This window comes from Periplaneta americana, chromosome 9, assembly GCF_040183065.1.
Source record: "Periplaneta americana isolate PAMFEO1 chromosome 9, P.americana_PAMFEO1_priV1, whole genome shotgun sequence".
In the NCBI taxonomy this organism is placed as follows: Eukaryota; Metazoa; Arthropoda; class Insecta; order Blattodea; family Blattidae; genus Periplaneta; species Periplaneta americana.
The window spans coordinates 529,934-546,861 of record NC_091125.1 but is presented as its reverse complement, the minus strand read 5'-3'; the positions used below and the strand labels follow the sequence as shown (position 1 = coordinate 546,861).

The following is a 16,928-nucleotide window of genomic DNA, read 5'->3' as shown; positions in this document are numbered from 1 at the left end:
TAATATCAAAGACGGACATCTGACTTCAATCGAAATTTAGATAGCTGTGGTTTTTTATACAAATTTTCATGCTGTTGCCAGTTATTTTGAAACCATATGCAAACTCTAACACTATATTTATAAAATAAATTGTGTTAAATATTACAGAGAACACTGTGAATTAAAAAATTGCCTCTGGATCAAAACTATGGAGAAGACAGATGTCCGTCTTTGATATTAAGCTACTCAAATTACGTAACACTAATTTGGTGGAGCAGCATCGAATATAATATAAATTATGTTTGATCGAAATTTGTGTTTTTTGCCAGCTGACGTCGAAACAATGAAAACAAATAAAGAATGGTAAATATAAACTCACCGTTACTTAAATTATGCGGCGGCGGTTTTCTGTCATAATCCGGGTCTGTAAGTAAAAGAAACGACAGTCTATAATAAATTCAAGTCATTAAGTGATTTTTATAGACGGGAAGTAACACTAATTACGTGGATGCAACATTGAATATAATACTACATTATGCAACGAGCCTATAATGATAGTAATTAAGACGCAAGTATGATTGTTTATGAAACGGGCGCAAGCGAGTTTTATAATATTCATACGAGCGTCTTAATTACCCTTATAGGCAAGTTTCATACGACTTTTTATGCTCGACCATATTTCTAACTTGAAATTATTCAGATGTATACATTTTATTGTATCTGACAAGATCGGAAGTGACCTTGTTCTAGGTCGTGAATTGTGAGATGTGCGCAGACGCGAAAGTATTGATTTTTTTCCGAGGAACAATAATGTCATTGACCTTGATGTAATCCCGTTAATCTTGATATAAGCTTGATTATTGAATTCGACATTGAAAAACGAGATGACAAATTGAATTTATTTGAATATTATTTGCAATTAACGCTAATAATTATAGTAACAGAACATAACCTTCTGCGACAGCATTGGATTTCCAGCCTCCGTGACTTTTCGCTAATTCTCTTCGATTGCATATCCGAGAATAATCGATACTTGCGGTTTTATAACGGTACAAAGTTGACTTGTCATTGGCTGAACACCTGTAAGCTGAGTTGTCATTGGCTGAACACCTGTACTTTAATGAGTAGGTGTACTTTAATGACATTCATTAAAGGACTGCTACCAGGTGTATAATTACTACATTTCGGCATGGTCGAGCATAAAATAAATTATATTTGATCGAAATTTTGGTTCTGCCAGATGATGTCGAATTGATGCAGAACACACTGCTCAAACATTTTGACTATTATGTCGTCATCTGTGGATCAGTGAACGAGAATGACATGGACACTTGTTAAGAATGGATTAACGCAGTAAACCAAGAATAATGCATAATCATGAAGCCCTTGGGATAACGACACATGAGAGATCTCAAAACAGGTAAACTGCCTAAACCGTGCATGATATAACAGGTGATGAGGATTAGGGTCCTTAATCATGCTGAAGATGGAATTGAGAAACCCATACATACAAAGACGAAAAAATCTCATTACGTAAAGAAGTAATTGGCAAATTTACAATTATTATTAATTCATCACTAGTGTACAAATATAACCTTATTTTGTATAGCCAATCAACACAAAATAAAATTATTTAACACGTAACCCGAGTTGTTTCTCTTAGACCAAGTGTACCGGTAGCATCAGACTGTTTCTCCCTGTTCAACCTATCCCGGAACTGTAAGCACTACTATATATTTTTTTAGTTTGTTATTTAACGACGCTGTATCAACTACGAGGTTATTTAACTTCGATGAGATTGGTGATAACGAGATGAGGGCGAGGACTCGCCATAGATTAACTGACATTCACCTTACGGTTGGGGAAAACCTCGGAAAAACCCAACGAGGTAATCAGCCCCAAGCGAGGATCGAACCTGCGCCCGAGCGCAACTTCAGACCGGCAGGAAGGCGCCTTAACCGACTGGGCCACGTCGGTGGCTTCATAGTTTGTAGCTGAGTGCCCGGATACGATTACTTTTTCCTTGCCCTGTTAGACAGTTGTATATAAATTAAAACATTAATAGTAATCGTAGCGCAATAGTCCATGAAGTTCCAGGTTAACCAGCAGACTGCTGGCAGAAGTGAAAGATCATCCAACAAGTACGGGAGTGACGTGTATTCAAACGGTTATGCCACGAGACAATCAAAACGTTACGCATTACAAACATAAGCATGGAGTGAACAAGACGTCCGAAAATTATCGATAAAACCGAACGATTAATTACTATGCTAAAGCCGTGATTCTACACGCGTGTTTGCTTTCAAATTATTTAAGAAACTCAACATTAACATAGGGGTCTGCGGGAATATTGCAAACTATAAGTGAACTGCAACGACAATGAAGCAGTAGCGGACAGTGGGGCTTGAAGGTTGAGGAGGCCAAGATGATTAGCAGGGACGACACTTTGTTCCAGGTTGGTTGTTGCTTGCCTATATTGACGTCACGGAGGCCATGGGTTCGAAGGTACTGTACTGTGATAAAGAGCAACACGTGTGTGCTGCGTCGGAGAACGAACGTATGTTTCATCTATTTAGGATTCGAACCTATGCTGCTCTCTGCCACTGCCTGCTTGTTTTGCATTGTAGTGGCTTACCTGCAGTTCCTTAACTGTTGTCACTTAATGGCGAAGTGATTGTGATCGTGACTTTGTGTGTAAACATAATACAATGTAGTCAGACAAGAACCCTAAACTGAATGTAATTGCAACTGCGTTTGGAAGTGAGTATTTTAGTGTGGAGGGCGACAGCATGCGCTGTAAAGTGTGCAACACAGAACTAAAGGTCGTAAAGATTTGCAAAAGCACTGTGAAACGAAAAAGCATAGTGAATGTGTGCCGTTATTTCTCTCATCTGCACGGTTTACATACTCTTGAGTTTTATAATGATTTGTGTGACGTGATGGTATTCCAATACACAGCTCAGTAATCCACATTTTCAACGGTTTAAGGAAAATTACACGTCTAGAAAACTGTCTAGTATAATATCAATGCGTACAACCTATTTACGAAAAAACTGTGAACCGCATTCAAACAGCTATAGGTAGTAACAGAATATTTCTATCTATAGATGAGACATCGGATGCTGTGGGACGATATGTAGCTCGCGTTGTTGTAGAAGTGATGTCCTCCAATGAACCAGAAAATAAATTTTTGTTGACATCGGAAGTACTAAGAAAAGTAAACAGTACAACGATTGTTAATCTTTTTGAGACATCTACTGTTTAGTGACAGACAGTATTGCATATATGATCAAAGCAGGAAATGAATTAAAAACCATATACCCCAACATAATCCACCTCACTTGCGTAGCCCATCCACTCCATGGTGGCGATGTTGAGATAACTTTCTCACAGTACAAGCATATTTTTAGTGAAAACAGAAGGAATTTCACTTTTTCACACTTAAAAATGCACATTGTTATATACTGTAACGGATTACAGTTGTATCAGAACAATGTACGTACCTCGATTGCAAATACGTATGTGTAATTTGACTAACTCGTCGTTATTATAAATATGTGTAAGTAATATTGCAGAGATGTAACTAATCAAGGCATACTCTATGCTACGCGCATACATACTATACGGCAGTGGTAATCTGTAGAAATGTTGCGTTTTTGTTCCGCCGATCTGCACCAGCAAACAGTCGCGTGTTGTCGCTGGACTGCTCCTATCAACTAGTAAACACAGGTACTCTATACACCAGTACCAGTGAACCTCGTGGTGGACTGGGACAAAGTGTCGTCCCTGATGATTAGACTTCGTGGAATTGCCAAGAGAATCGCAAGGTTTACTGCGCACGCGGTATAGACTGTATGAGAAGGGGGCGTGCAACGGATGGAGTATGCCTCTAATATAAGCACTGAGCAGTATACTGCGGTTACAATAAAACCTGTATCCTGCATTCAAGAAATATAATGAATGATCATTGAAGTAGGAAATGTCTAAACAATTATTTTATAGTGAGATATATTAACTCTTAAAATTTAATGTAAGATACTCACATCATCCTTAATACGTGCACTGCAGTGAAAAGTTACGTACATTTTGAGCGACTGCAAAGTAACCTCCTCCCATGGCCACTTAAAGAGTTTTCATTTTGGGAAAATGTACGTTCAACATCACATGATGTAATACATACATATTTGAAGAAGGGAAAGTCACAACTTTTTAGTACACCAACTTCAGATGTATTGTCGAGACCTGATAGTACACCATTTATAGTACGAATTTATTAATAGGCAGAATATTTAGCAATAATGTTTCTCAACTTACATTTCATTTTTTTCTGAAATTAATGAATTGTTATTTTGGATAACGGGTTGTGATACTTTATCCACTATATTAAGGGCTTCTGAGAGTTGTAGTTTAGACGATTCTAACAGGATGATGCTTTTGGACACGATTTTAAATTAGAATAAATGAACAGAATATCTTCCAATAGCTGTTCAGAAGGCAATGATTTTACAGCTGCAACAGCGGAACTGTCTGTGCTATCCAATGCATCAATTACCTCCATTATTTTTCATCAATGTTCTGCATAATAATGAACAGCATCCAACCACGTTCCCCAACGGGTCAAGACTGGCTGCGGGGTTAAGTGTATTCAAGGGGCAATTATTTGGAATAGTAACACTCTCATTGTAGTATGTTTGATTGAATTCTTGTCTGCACTGAACAAATGTTAAGCTTTGACTATTACAACCACAGTAATGTAAAAGCAAGTAGGTATACATTAGCTGTAGCTGCTCTATCTATTTGGACCGGTCACAACTCTTAACATGAACTGCTGCTACTACGAGACCGGGCGGTCGCTCACCTCCTCTATACTACCGTACATCGGTAACCTGATTGCATGCTGCGTGTGACAATTTAACGAAGTCTACTTATGAGAATATAAAAATATAAGGCCTGTGACGTACTTCATTACCAAGTGCAGAATTTATAGATTTCAAGAAATTAAAATTATGTTTTCCAATTTATGTTTTAGGATTTTAAATCTTATGTTTAGGAATTTATGTGGTTTTACGGGGAAAAAAAATAAAAATAAACAACACACTGTTAATATATTACAACGGCTTGGTAAAGTTGTCTCTCTTTAGGACATTGTAAGTCCTAACCTACGAATTAGTTCTTTTTAGCTCATATTGAATTTAAGAATGTTACCCTTCGCTACATAAAACGAACAAGGAAAGCAATATTTCGAGAGTAACGAGATAGCAACAAAATTGATTCGAACCTAAGAATCCGGGTATGCTCATTACTATAACATAGCCTAATTTTACAGAAAATTAACTGGACGTTCCTCTTTCTTCGCAAACCAATCAAATAGATCACAACATACTGAATCACTGCTACTAGAAGAAGCTAGAAACAAATCTACATTTGTTTCTAAACTCTCTACATATTTGAAATACTGTATAAGTAAATACATCTCGTAACACAAAAGGATAAAATAACAAGAACACCCGCAAACAAGAGAAAATCTAACAACATAAATGAAAACTTTTACGCAGGAAGAGAAAACTAACAACACGTGACTCAATTTTCTAAAAGCAAGAAGAGAGAAAGAGAGAGAGCTTCCCAATATAGGCGAAACCAGCCGTGACTATAAGCAGTACAGTTGTCAGCAGTGGGTAGGACGTCTCCAAATCGGCTCCCTTCGCGCGTTCTAGTCAAGTTTAAACACTCTTCTAACCAGCTATCTTATTGGTTGAACTACTGTTGTCATGGTTACTGGGGAGTAGCGTCATCTAGCCGACTCCTCTCTCCCGCTCTCGCATAGACACTGCAAGCTGCTAGATGTCGACTATACAGGTTACAGCGCTATCTGTTATTTTTCAGTACGAATTATTTGTACTATCTACATTATAGCCAGTGGGCATCAACAACCGAATGTGATCGACTTTACGTAACTTACATCTTAGTCGTAGTGCATAATAAAATTAATATACATTTACTGTAACTTGTCTGTGATCTTAATTCAGCTGAAATTATTACTGTCATATTGTGTTCTGGTAAAATATTGGGGGAGGCAGGGCCTCCCTTGCCTCCCCTGAAAATCCGCCTCTACAATGAAATCCATTCCTCAACATGTCTCGGTAATCTTAAATACTTTCTACAACTTTGCCAGCTGTATTAACATTTTATTCTCATTTAGAAAATCCAGGAGTAATTAGATCATACACAACTCTGATTTCATTTCTTCCACTGTCATCTTCGTTTCTGAAGATTTATCAAGTTTGTGGTTCTCAGATTTTGTACATACCGGTATACATTTTTTGAAGCCCCGTAGCGAAATACTCGAATGCGACTTTGAAATAAACCCTGCATCATGTACAGGGACATCATTTTATTTTTACTTCAATTTTTATTGTACCTGAGCATTTGAATGTACTTCACTCCCACCCCTTCTACTAATGAAGTACAACCGTACTCCACACAGATCAGAGGCCGCATATACAGTCAAAGTAGGCTTACGGTCATAGTAAATAGTACGTTCCAAAAATATGTTCGCGTTTTCCAGTGACGAAAGAGCTTTCAATATTGAATCATTTTCGCAAAGGTACTGTCGTCCATTTGCCTACGTCGTATCCCGGTTTCCCCCCACAAACTTTTATTCGCCAGCTAGTGGTTGGGCTGTCTTAGCTCTTTTCTGAGAGCATTAATTTCTGTCAGGAATTGAACGTCTACGTGATATTATACAACTGTTTAAAATAACTTAACTGGTAATTGGAATTAGGTACAATAGTTTATAGTGCGATAATATGCACATTAGAACTGAAGCCACCATTTAAAAAAAATGTTTAAATATCCATATTATGGTTATTTTTCAATTTAGATTCATTCTCTATATTGTACGCTAATGTGCTGTAGACAGTATAATATACACTGCATAATGAATTCGTCCACATGGACAGCTCAGTTCGTGAGTAAAAACACTCATTGTTAACAATGTACTGTATTTTGATTAAACAAAAATCTAATGAAAATTATCAAACTCAAAATTGCGATATTTCCTAGTTTACGTAAATGGATGAACTACTTTTCTTCCCTCCTATACCTAGTAAAGTGATTTGTTTGTATATTACGTCAGTATCATCGAACTCCAGTCGTGGATGGGGGTAGGAAACGGCGTTGATCCAGAGGTATAGGCAAGTTAATATTAAAAATGTTAGTAAAAATAAACTGATGTCCCTGTATCAACTTGGGGTCGGCCTGGTTCGCTGAGTTGGTATAGCGCTGCCTTATATGCCCGAGTTTGCGGGTTCGATCCCATGCCAGGTCAATGGCATTTAAGGGAGTATAACTGCGACAGGCTCATGTCAGTAGATTTACTGGCACGTAAAAGAACTGCTGTGGGACAAAATTCCGGCACGCCGGCGCCGCTGATATAACCTCGGCAGTTGCGAGCGTCGTTAAATAAAACATAACACTTTATAAACTTGGGAAAATAATAATTATTAAGATCAGTAGGCCTATGCTATTGAGAATGAGACTGTAAGAGAATCTGCAGAACTGCATACATTGTATTCTGCACCTCACATAATTAGGAACATTAAATCTAGACGTTTTAGATGGGCAGGGCATGTAACACGTATGGGAAAATCCATAAATGCATGTAAAGTGTTAGTTGGGAGGCCGGAGGGAAAAAGACCTTTGGAGAGGCCGAGACGTAGATTGAAGGATAATATTAAAATGGATTGGAGGGAAGTGGGATATGATGGTAAAGACTGGATTAATCTTGCACAGCATAGGGACCGATGGCGGGCTTATGTGTGGACGGCCATGAAGCCGCGTTTTCCTTAAGAGTCATAAGTAAGTAACTAAGTAAGTTAGCTTGAAATAGGATTATAATTGATTGGACACTTTGGTACATTTATCTTCATAACTAATATATAAATCAACTAATGGACACCGGTAACAACAAAGAAAATAAACGTAATGCATAGGTGAAATCTGACATATAAACAAATTAACACTTTAAATTATACATTTACCAAATCGTTAACCAATATACATACCAACTCTAAATCATATAATTTTTCATGTCCTTCTTGAATAGAATATTCGTGAAACTGTAAAATGTTAAATTATTCTGGGGGGAAAATCGTATTAGTTCTAATCAACTATTATGAAACTATAAGTCTTCAATTTCGCATACTATTGTATTATTGATTTTATTTTATTTTATTTATTTATTTATTTATTTATTTATTTATTTATTTATTTATTTATTTATTTATTTATTTATTTATTTATTTATTTATTTATTTATTTTTAATTATGTATTTAATTTCCGATTTTGAGCCATTTCTTGTAATACCTCCTTATTGCCAATTGTTGTTAGTAAATGCATTTAATTCGTAAATTTCAAGTCATCTCTTAATATAGCTATTTATTGCTTTAAAATAATGTGTTTAATAAATATTTCATTTTTATTTATATATATATTTCTTCCTATAACCATTACAGGTTGCCATTGACAAAGAGTACCGTGATACAGTAAGTATAGAGAAATATCTTGAGGCTTTATGAAACATATTTTGTTGTTACAGTGAAAAACAACAAATTGAAATAGATTGAAACACAAAATAATATACGAAATAACGTCAAGAAGATGTGAATTAAAATCATGGTCCCTTTGAATGATGCCTGAAAATAGCTATTAATCCTTTGCGTGTTTGTTTTTTAAAATAATGTGTTTAATCTGTAACTACAGTCAGTGTATTATTATTAGTATCTCTTTGTTGTTACCTATTGCTTTAAAAAGAATGAGTTTAATTTGTAATCTTAAGTCATTTTTATACTATTCCTTTACTGTTTACATTTGTTTCTAAATCTCTTGTATTGCCCCTACTATTATATATTGCCCTTCAAGAAATTCGGTATTCGTTAGTTGTAAGTCATTACTTGTGTTATATTTTAATTATTGTAATTTATTCCTGAATCATGTATGTAAACTGTAACCGTAAATCATTGCTTGTAATCTCTCTTTATTACTCTTAACTGTTTCATTGTTCATGAATTAAGTACTCATTTGAAAGTGAAAGTCAAACTTTGTTTTATTAATCTACTATTGATTATCTTTTTAAGATCGTGATTTACTCTGACACGGTTAGACATTCTTGTATACCTTTTACATTGATTATTCCTCAAACATCTCATTAATCTTTAACAGGAGCCATTATTTCACTAATGTGCATCCTTCTACATCATTCATGTGAATTTCAGCTGTGACCGCTATTTTATGTTATCACTTTACTATTGTTTATTGGTTATAAAATATGTATTTTGATGCCAACTATAACCCTAATACAACTCAGGGTGAAATAGGGTTTATTAAATTGGATAATAAAAGAAAGAAACAAATACAAGAATAAAATAAATTACAATTACTTACAAAATAGACGACAAAATACATACACACCTATTATTGTAACGTTCATACTTTAAACTCAAAATACATAGGCTACCTCTGAATTTAGGAAAGAACAGTGTTGTTAAGAACGGTATACTGTTCTGAATGAAACTGTAAGGGAATGTGATGGTAACTTTATCAAACGTAACGATTTCATAACGTTTAGCTATAATTTTCTGACAACCAGATCAGAGTATACAAATAAGGTAACAACATTTAATAAGGAACGTGTTAATTTTGGCAAGACGAACATTGTGTTGTCTGTCAAGTAAAGTGAGAGTTATGTAGGTGGACTAATGCAGAGCTACGTATTCTGATTACAACATGTTTATCTACAGGCCATAATTGCAGAACAGTCACAATGACATTGAATGAAATGAAAGTGTTTGGAAACAAACAACGGCACACCCATGGGAAGAGGATCCAAATGGGCCCAAGCCCCCCCCCAAAAAAAGGGGGGAAAACAAGAAAGAAAATGAAAGGTTTTATTTGCCTTGACTTGAATGTATATGTTGTTGTGAGAAGTCTGTGATCTTTAAAACATTTAATTTTAAGTAAACACGTATGTTAATGCACGGACATCATTTTATTTTTACTTCAATTTTTATTGTACTTGAGTTTTTGAATGTACTTCACTCCCACCCCTTCTACTAATGAAGTTTCAACTGTTCTCCAGACAGAATCAAGGCTGCTTATAGTAAACAGCACTGAGTTACTGAGTATAGTACGTTCCAGAAATATGTTCGCGTTTTCCAGTGACGAAATAACTTTTAATATTGACTCATATTTTCGCACAAGTACTGTCCGTTTGCCTACGTCGCATCCCGATTTCCCCCACCTGCTTCTGCACGCCCCTCTGTAAAAGCAGGGCTGTCTTAGCTCTTTTCTGAAAACATTAATTTCTGTTAGGAATTGGACGTTTACGTAATATTATACAACTGTTTAAAATAACTTAAATAAAAGGGCCTCGTTAAGTAATTAACTGTCACGTGAGTTCCCCCTTTCTACGACCCTGCGGCATAACCACTTGGACGGACAGTAGATAGCATGTCTGAGTAATTTTATCTGTGCGGGTCGGGCAGAAGTGAAGATGGAATTTACAGTACGTAAGGTACTCTTTTATAGAGTAGGTACAGAATTATTTCAACATGAGTTACTAGTACGAAGGACGAAACTGGCAATTGGAATTAGATGCAATAGTCTATAGTGCGATATTATGCACAAAAGAACTGAAGCCTGTATCGAAATGATCGGCCACCATTTTCAAAAATGCGTTTAAATATCCATATTATGATAATTTTTCAATTTAACTTCATTCTCTATATTGTACGCTAATGTGCTGTAGACAGTATAATATACACTGCATAATGAATACGTTCGCATGAATAGCTCAGTTCGTGAGTAAAAACACTTATTCTTAATACAGTACTGCATTTTGATTGAACAAAAACGTAATGAAAATTATCGAACTCAAAATCGCGATATTTCCTAGTTTACATAAATGGATGAACTACTTTTCTTCCCTCCTATACCTAGTAAAGTGATTTGTTTGTGTTTTACGCCGGTATCATCGAACTCCAGTCGTGGAAGGAGGTAGCGAACGGTGTTTCCGGTTCTCTAAAGGTATAACCAGGTTAATATTAAAAATGTTAGTAAAAGTAAAATGATGTCCCTGTACAATTTTATCACATCTTCATTCAAAAAGCTCAAGATTTTGATAATGTTAGAAGATCTGTAACTTTTACTTGAAATGTGTTTAATAGCCCCAACCATTGAATCATTTTCAGTGATGCCGTCTGTACTTCTCAGCACATCCGCGCTTCACAGCTATAGCAAATACTGATTACGGTTAGTCCCCCCACCAAACCATATTTCTAGGTGTGTCACTGGAAACAAATAAATAACGGTAAATATGAACTTACGTTATCGTCAGCCTGATGTTCCGGCCTCGGTGATGTAGTGCTGTAAAGAAAAGTAGTGACATATTTTGTTAAAACCAGGTAAGTAACAGTAATTTACAAGGGATGCAGCCATTAATATAATATAAATTATGTTTGATCGCCTTTTAGAATTTTTCCAACTGCTGTTGAAGCATTAGAAATATCTGGTTCTGAACTCGGTATTCAAAACTAATTAGAAACATTGTTCACAATTTGAATCGTGCTGAAGATGGAATTGAGAAAGGCATATTCCTACGTATAAAAACAAAAAATACCTCATCATAATGTAAATAAATAAAATATAAATTTAGAATGATTATTAATTCATCACCAGTTTAGAAATATAACTCCAATTTATATAACTAATCAACACAAAACAAAATACGAGGCGCATCCAGAAAGTAAGTTTCCCTATTTTTTTTTAAAGAACACACACCTTTAGGAAAACATTTATTGGCAACAGGTACAGCAATGTTTCAGCTATTTTCCAACATAGCCACCATCAGAATTGAGACACTTGTCGTATCGTGGGATCAACTTTTGTATCCCTCTGTCGTAGAACTCTACCGCCTGTAAATGGAACCAGCGTGTGACAGACGTCTTCAGCTCTTCGTCGTTGCCAAAACGCTTATCGGAGTACAGGAATTTCTTGAGAGAGAGAGAGAGAGAGGGGGGGGAGAAGGAGAGAGGGAGAGAGAGAGGGCGAGAGGGGGAGAGGGAGAGGGAGAGGAGAGGGGGAGAGAGAGGGAGAGGGAGAGAGAGAGAGAGAGAGGGGGGTTCGGCCCATAGACCTGACAGCTGCCGATGAGAGCTGGCAATGCTTTGTGCATTAAAGAACTATCACCGACCGAACCTCGATGCGGCGGGAGAAGGAATAAGAGCTTCCATTTCGAACCACTGCTGCCACGCTACTGGCACCAGGCGGGACCTGTCCGGCTGGCATATGAATGATACGTCATAGATCTGTTACGCATGCGCAATTGACACGGCTAATTACGTTTACTTTCAAGGGGAAAAAAATCGGGAAACTTACTTTCTGGATGCCCCTCGTATATTTAATTAACTGAGTTTTATCCCTTGAATCAAATCTATTGCTGCCAGCATCACTGTCTGTCATTGTTGTAGTTTCGACATACTAGGTATAAGAGTGAGCGGATGGGAATACTTTTTCCTACCCCTATTTATAATTTTAATCTGAGGCATGATAGCCCATGAAGGGCCATGACCGACCAGCCAGCTGCTGACCTCAAGTCCACATACCGAAGCAGAGGTAGACGATCATATCCCTATTAATAGCTGTATATAAATTAAGACATTATTTGTAATCCGTGGTGCGACAGCCCATGTAGAGCTTTCGGAAATTCCGCTTTCTCTCTATCTCGCGTATTCCGGTGAGCAATCCGATGGCATCACGGTGTTCCGAATTCCACCGATGACGTCATTGATGCTCCACCGGTGTCGCACCGGTGCCATCAACTTGCAGAAGTGGTGGCATTCTCCATCAGCCGCCATCAGTGAATCTGATTGGTTCTTGTATAGGGCGGGAATTAGCAGAAGAATAACATCGTGCACTGTTGTGTCATGGCGGTGTGTTCTGCTGTATTGTTTATAATGAGCACAACGTAAAAACAATATGTTAATGGCTTATGAGCGAACACATCAACGGACCCGTTATTGCTACCGGTTGAAGAAATAAATTGTTTATGCTATCTTTTCTTTGAACGAGATGGGAGTACGAAAATTTTGCTAGTGTAGCACAGACAACAACCTGTACAGTCGCCATGACAGCCATGGATCCTTCCAGCAATTTTTTTGTTCGTTATTTCGCTGCAACGTGACGTCATTGATGCCACCGGACCGGTGAGATTCGGAATACGCTGATACGGTACCGAAAACCCAACAAACCGATAACAGCCAGTCACCGATCGCTTATTTTTCCTTCTAGATACACTCATTTCAAAAGCTCCTTATGTATATCTCTCATAATTAAAACTGACAATATTTAACAGATTTACATTTTTGTCTCTGGAAGGAAAAATGTGATGTAATGTTTTCAGTTTTGAAACTTCGACTGTTTAAACTGTAGCATTGTGTCTCATAACAATGGGTTAGAAATATCCCAGTCATCTTTTGCCACAATAAAATACCATTCAAGTACATCATACTTTTGGGGTTGGTAGCCTGCCGGTATTTTACCAGCTCAGCCGAACATGTTGGTGGGTCTCATCATGAGGCCGTTGGCTGTTATCATTGTTAAAGACTCTAATTTCGGCAGGTAATTTTATTAAATCAGTTTGAAAACTTGTTATAGGAATTTTTATTACATAGGCTGAAAGGGATATTTCTCTATTTCGTGTAACGTGAAGATAGGGAATTTTCAAGTATTTTTCAGTTTTACTTGATGGTTCCACACCAAACGTAGAAGAAATGTTATGTATTAGTTGAAAATTAAAGCTACAACTTGATGAAGATACAATGTATGGTGACCTGTGCCTATTAAATGAAGTGGTTTCTTCCTTTGTGAAAGATGCGTATTTGAAAAGTTTTGGGAAATTAAATAAATATTTTCAGACTAAAGGTGCCTCAGAGAAATCTCCACAATTAGAAATAGTAGTTCAACACGTGGTTTATACTCGAACCCATGCTCTCAGAAGTCGAAATTCCGATAGAAAATCTGAAAAAGTACAAGTCTCCAGGTATCGATCAAATTCCAGCACATTTATTACAAGAGGGTGGAAGTGCATTATATAGCGAAATTTATAAAATTGTGCTTCCTATTTCGGAAAAGGAAATTATACAAGGACAATGGAAGAAGTCCATAATTGTATATATTTTTAAGAAGGGGGACAAGACTAACTGTGGTAACTTTCGAGGAATATCACTTTTGTTGACGTCGTACAATATTTTGTCCAATATTCTTTTGAGAAGATTAACTCCGTACGTATATGAAATTATTGGGGATAATCAGTGTGGTTTTAGGCGTAATAGATCGACTATTGATCAGATTTAGTGTATTCGACAGATATTGGAGAAAAAATAGGAATATACGGGCAGAGTACATCAGTTATTCATAGATTTAAAAAAGGCACATGACTGGGTTAAGAGAGAAGTATTATATGACATTCTTATTGATTTTGGTAATCCCAAGACACTAGTTGGATTAATTAAAATGTGTCTCAGTGAAACGTACAGTAGAGTCCGTATAGGCCAGTTTCTATGTGATGCTTTTCAAATTCACTGCCGGCTAAAGCAGGGAGATCCACTATCACCTTTACTTTTTAACTTCGCTTTAGAATATGCCATTAGGAAAGTTCAGGATAACAGGCAGGTTTTGGGATTGAACGGGTTACATCAGCTTCTTGTCTATGCGGAAGACGTGAATATGTTATGACAAAATCCACAAACGATTAGGGAAAACACAGAAATTTTACTTGAAGCAAGAAAAGCGATTGGATTCAAAGTAAATCCCGAAAAAAACAAGGTATATGATTATGTCTCGTGACCAGAATATTGTACGAAATGGAAATATAAAAATCGGAGATTTACCCTTCGAAGAGTTGGGAAAATTCAAATATCTTGGAGGAACAGTAACAAATATAAATGACACTCGGGAGGAAATTAAACGCAGAATAAATATGGGAAATGCGTTTCATTATTCGGTTGAGAAGCTTTTATCATCCAGTCTCCTGTCAAAAAAATCTGAAAGTTAGAATTTATAAAACAGTTATATTACCGGTTGTTCTGAATGGTTGTGAAACTTGGACTCTCACTTTGAGAGAGGAACTGAGACTAAGAGTGTTTGAGAATAAGGTTCTTAGGAAAATATTTGGGGCTAAGAGGGATGAAGTTACAGGAGAATGGAGAAAGTTACACGACGCAGAACTGCACGCATTGTATTCTTCACCTAACATAATTAGGAACATTAAATCCAGACATTTGAGATGGGCAGGGCGTGTAGCACGTATGGGCAAATGCAGAAATGCATATAGAGTATTAGTTGGGAGACCGGAGGGAAAAAGACCTTTGGGGTGGCCGGGACGTAGATGGGAGGATAATATTAAAATGGATTTGAGGAAGATAGGATATGACGATAGAGACTGGATTAATCTTGCACAGGATAGGGACCGATGGCTGGCTTATGTGAGGGCGGCAATAAACCTTCGGGTTCCTCAAAATCCATTTGTAAGTAAGTTCAAAACGTGGTTGCAGAGTGTACAATTAATATCATGAATAGTCGTAACAGATTACGAAATGATGAGAGAAATCGTTTAAGTGTGGAAATACTAAAAACTGAACTTTGTATCATTGGAAACCTTAAATTACCAGATTATCTCCTATCTTAGTTCTCATAAGTGGTGACTTCTTGTTTCAATTGTGAGGTTCAGATCTGTCTTCACACAGTTGACTAAATAACAAAAATACATGGGTGGCATTTGGAAATTGAAATGGGCCTCGGAAACCTAAAATGTAATTAACACTTGTTTTATAAACTTTACCCTCAATACATAAATTTACGTGTTTCTTGCTTAAATTTCACTTAATTGATATAAATAGTTATATAGACTAGAAAGCTTTGGAATGAAAGTCACTGCGATTTACGCATGAAGACGTTTACTTACCCCGCCTGTTCCTAGGACAGGCGGACAGTCCGCTCACACCTCCAGTGGATGTTGTTGGAGGTGTGGACCTGTGAAAAGAAAAGAATCTAGTAATTTTTTTTCTTGACTCAGTTTGTGTCAAAAAATTATCTTTGTGTTTAGATATCTCCCTGAGCACGAGTTTTTTTACTCCTTCAGGGAAGAACTAAGATTGTATTTCTGTCAATGCTATTTTATTAACAATAAACAACAATAAACAATTATGTTTATGCTTCTGATTGAGGTTCGGCTGATAAATACAGTAGTGTCGATAATCCGAACTAATTGATGTTCATTCCTGTTCGAAGTATCGATTCGTTCGGATTTTCGAACACAGAGCAATAACAACACCACAAATAATTTAACTGCATGCTATATTAACTTTAAAGATTTCAATAGACCTACTGACTGTACTACAAGCAACATTAGACAGATTTTAAAAAGTCTTTGATCATTTTTTAAATTTTTACTGTGTTTCGTTTCTTTGCAGTCAAGTCTCTAATTTGTAGACAGACAAGCTGTGTTACCGTATACACAGGCATTTTATTCAGCCAAATTTAAAAGTCTCTAGACCACTGATTGCTTCACCGTGAATTGACCTCTACGGCTTCTTTCATCCTAGTTTTCTGTTACGCCGTCATCTTCATCTACAGGTGCTTCATTATCTGTTACAACAGTCAGAATTTCGTCATCGTTCAAAATTTGGTACCCGAAGTCATTTTGGTCAAGATTCAACCATTCGTTAGCATCGACCTTCTCACAATTTCTGAAGCTGTGTATGGCATTAGAAAGAGTCGTAGCTTCAGTTAAATCTTAATTTTGCACACATTTCCATTCCTCATTTTTTCCTGCTTCTATACGTATAGGCCATAATTTTTTCATCCACAACTTTTTAATTTTCTTCTGTAAAAC

General features: G+C 36.6%; 1 long non-coding RNA gene across 1 annotated transcript; it reads right to left on the bottom strand.

Moving 5' to 3' along the window:
• Positions 1 to 358: 358 nt before the first annotated feature.
• Positions 359 to 16,067, bottom strand: LOC138705626 (uncharacterized). Its single transcript, XR_011333696.1, has 3 exons — positions 15,999 to 16,067; positions 11,362 to 11,401; positions 359 to 403 (listed from the first exon to the last, which is right to left on the bottom strand). It is a non-coding gene; the product is annotated as an uncharacterized lncRNA (long non-coding RNA).
• Positions 16,068 to 16,928: the final 861 nt, after the last annotated feature.